Raw genomic sequence first — 3,769 nt, 5'->3', positions numbered from 1 at the left:
TTGTCGCTTTATTTCCTTATTTTATTATATCAAAAAAAATTTTTACTGTAAAATTTTTTGGGTATTATAGGGCCAACCCGAATGACCATGCTGTATGTGGTCAATGTCTAGATAGAATCAAGGGGAAGATGCAGTTAATGAGAACAGACGTAAAGTAAACGCAGTTTCAGTGCACCAATTCGACAAGAACATTGTCTAAGCTTGAAGATCAAATGAGTCAATTGATGAGCATGATGGGAGATATAAAAAGACAAATTGGCACATGTATTCCTAGTAATACCGAAAATTCCTTGTAGAGAAGGGAAGGAGCATGTGAAAGCAATGGCGCTTCAATCGTGTAATGTACTAAGTAACTTAGAGAACCCAGCTCAAGAGATGCATAAGGAGAATGTTGGTGATCTTCATGAAGAACCCTTAGAAGCTGACGCTGAACCATAGTAAGATGAAGATGTAAACGGAAAAATATATAGGATTTTTCCTATGTAATTTATCACCTTTTTACTTAAATCGTTGTTAAAACTAAGCAATTATTTAATAAATTAATGAAATATGTGAAAATATGAAATTAGGACATAGAAATTATTAAAATGTGATTTTAAGCTTTATTATATAGTTTTCATGCAATAAATGGCTTATTTTATATTAATTTGAATATATTATATTTTTTAAGACATAAAGTGGGCCATGCATGATTAAATTAAATAATAAAATATAAAGTTATATTTAGTAATTCATTTTAAAATATTTCATTAATAATTTGGGTTTTTAATTAATTAAGTAAATTGGATAAATTTTATTTTATGCTCCTCTAACTTGTTGATTTATTCTGACAGGTCAAATAGCTTTGTCGGATTACAAAATCGTCCAAATTGGAGACCAAGTCAACCCCAAAATTCGGCTGCACATGGCTGTCCATAAACCACTCTTTGGTTTAATTGCATAAGGTCCTTGAAGAGATTTACTTGAAGATTTGCACTTGACCGAGTCTCAGTCCTGAGTTGTTGTGGCACTCAAATTGACCAAATATAAAGGAAAAATCAACTCAACTTGCTCAATTTATGGCCGCCAACCCATGGAAGATGCTTCAAAAGATGAAAAATCCTATTTTTAACAAACTATCCCCCTCTCCTCACCTATAAATAAGACCCTCTCCTTCCTTCATTTATCATCCCTCAATGCACCTGAATTAGCTAAGCGATCTTGACCAGACGACGACTAATGGACACATAATTGAAATGTGCATGCTCAATTTAGATCCTGACTCAATTAAATTGGAGGTTGCATAACAACTTTGACCAAGCTCTGTTATCTGTATAGTTTTTAGATTTGTGTGATTAAATTGTTTCAAACTTGATACGTCCCTATTACCTCACACAAATGCTAAGAAACCCTTAGTAAATAAGGATTCTGAAATGCGTATTTACTATGTAAAGGATTCTGAAAGGACCTAATGTGGTTTCCAAACTCATGAAAGATTGAGTTGCCATGGAATATTTTTTTGAATGTTATTAAGCATGCTAATAATAAATTGAGTTTAATTAAAGTAATTGTTCTAGTTTATTTATGTTATAATTGTTGCAAATCGTGTTTAATTTTACTAAAATCTATTTCATTCATATAGTTTGCATACTTAGGATAATTTGCATTAGGGATCATTGCATTTAGTTTAATATATTTTAATCACCACTTGTCAAATATATTGTGTTTTTATTTACCAAATTGTTGATATAATTTTACAAATTAAGTGACTTAGCACAAATACAATCCCTATGGAGACGATAACTCGATACTTACTTATTAGTTGATAACGACTGTGTACACTTGCACAAACCTATTACTTATTACTTGATAACGACTGTGTACACTTGCCAAAACCTATGCGTTACAAGTTTTTGGCGCCGTTACCGGGGATTGTCAACTGTTGCCATAGTCATTTTGTTCGTGAAATTATTTATTTTCAATTTGATTTATTTCTAACATTACTAACTTATTCTTTTTGATTTCTGTGATTTTTTTTCAAGTGTTTATGAGCATAGATCGAATTATCAATTTACTCCCTATAGACCCTAAAGTTGAGCGAACTTTCAGACAAAGAGGACGTGAACGAACAGCTCAAAGACAAGTCGAGATGGACCTTGGAAATCAGAATCAAGAACAAGGTAATGAAGCCGATCATGTACGAAATCCTATCCTCATTGCCGATGATAGGGATCGATGCATCAGACAATATGCTGTGCCACTTTTCAGTGAGTTAAACCTAAGAATTAGAAGGCCAGATATTAAGGCAACCCGGTTAAAATTGAAACCAGTAATGTTTCAAATGCTACAAACGGTGGGCCAATTTAGTTGTATGCCCACGGAAGATCCATATCTCCACCTTATATTGTTTATGGATGTGAGTGATTCATTCAAGATAGCCGGTGTGACTGAAGACACATTGAGGTTGAAGTTGTTTCCGTACTCGTTGCAAGATTGAGCGTGAGCATAGCTCAATTCATTGCCACCAAGTTCCATATCTACATTGCAAGAATTAGCAGAGAGATTTTTGGTTAAGTATTTCCCACCTAGCAAAAAAACTTAGTTAAGGAACGAGATCACAAATTTCTAACAATTGGATGACGAGTCTTTGTATGAGGCTTGGGAGCGATTCAAGGAGTTAGTTCATAAGTGTCCTCATCATGGGATTCCTCATTATATCCAGTTGGAGACATTCTATAATGGTCTCAATGCACATACAAGATTGATGGTAGATGCTTCCGTGAATGGTGCAATTTTGTCTAAGTCTTATAATGAGGCTTATGAGATCATCGAGAAGATCGCGGGTAATAACTATCAATGACCAACAAATCGAACAACTTCGTTATCAGCTCAGGTATCGTCTATTTCCTTTATGATAAAATAGTTAATCGCTAATAGTACTAATAATTTTTGAGCTCAGCCACCAAGTCCGTTGGAAGTAGTTTCCTGTGTGTACTGTGGGGAAAGTTATTCTTTTAAGAATTGTCCATCAAATCTCGAGTCAGTGTACTATGTGGGGAACCAATATCAAAATAGGAGTGGACAAGGACCCTAGTCCAACTTGTACAATCCTTTATGGCGTAATCATCCTAACTTTTCTTGAAGCAACCAAGGAAATGGTCTGAACAACAACTTATTGCAGCAAAGACCTAACCAATCTCAAGGGTTTAATTAGCAAGCTCCAAAACCACCTCAAGCTGAGGCATCAAACAGTTTGGAGAACTTGTTGAAAGCGTACATGGCAAAGAATGATGCTTTGATCCAAAGCCAAGCAGCAACACTAAAAAATTTGGAAAACCAAATAGGTCAGTTAGCTACAGAGCTACGTAATAGACCATAAGGAACCTTGTCAAGCAATACTGAGAATCTAAGAAATTTAGGTAAAGAACATATCAAGGCAATGGCATTGCAAAGTGGTAAAATTCTAGAACCCCGATTGATTGATGTCGAAGATAAGCCCATTAAGAAGAATCAACCAGCTGTTGAAGTTCCTGTACCAAAGGAATCAGAATCTACAAAGCTTGACAAGGTAAACCCTGACTTAGTGAATTCAAATATTTTAACATCTTCTTTGGATGTAGATTTACCTACTCAGAAAAGTTGTCCAGTTCAACCGAAATTTCTATCACCTCCATATCCGAAAAGATTGCAGCAAAACAAGCAAAAATAGGAGATGCAATTCAAGAAGTTTTTAGATGTTCTGAAGCAGTTACACATCAATATTCCATTGGTGGAGGCTTTAAAACAAATG

At 34.7% G+C, this 3,769-nt stretch overlaps 1 non-coding gene across 1 annotated transcript; it reads right to left on the bottom strand.

Moving 5' to 3' along the window:
* Positions 1-2,579: 2,579 nt before the first annotated feature.
* Positions 2,580-2,685, bottom strand: LOC128042229 (small nucleolar RNA R71). The gene has a single exon (XR_008197434.1). It is a non-coding gene; the product is annotated as a small nucleolar RNA R71 (small nucleolar RNA).
* Between the last annotated feature and the right edge of the window lie 1,084 nt (positions 2,686-3,769).

The sequence above is a fragment of the Gossypium raimondii genome, chromosome 6 (assembly GCF_025698545.1).
Source record: "Gossypium raimondii isolate GPD5lz chromosome 6, ASM2569854v1, whole genome shotgun sequence".
Lineage (NCBI taxonomy): Eukaryota > Viridiplantae > Streptophyta > Magnoliopsida > Malvales > Malvaceae > Gossypium > Gossypium raimondii.
Note: the sequence above shows the minus strand (reverse complement) of the source record. Positions and strands in the feature narration are given on the sequence as shown.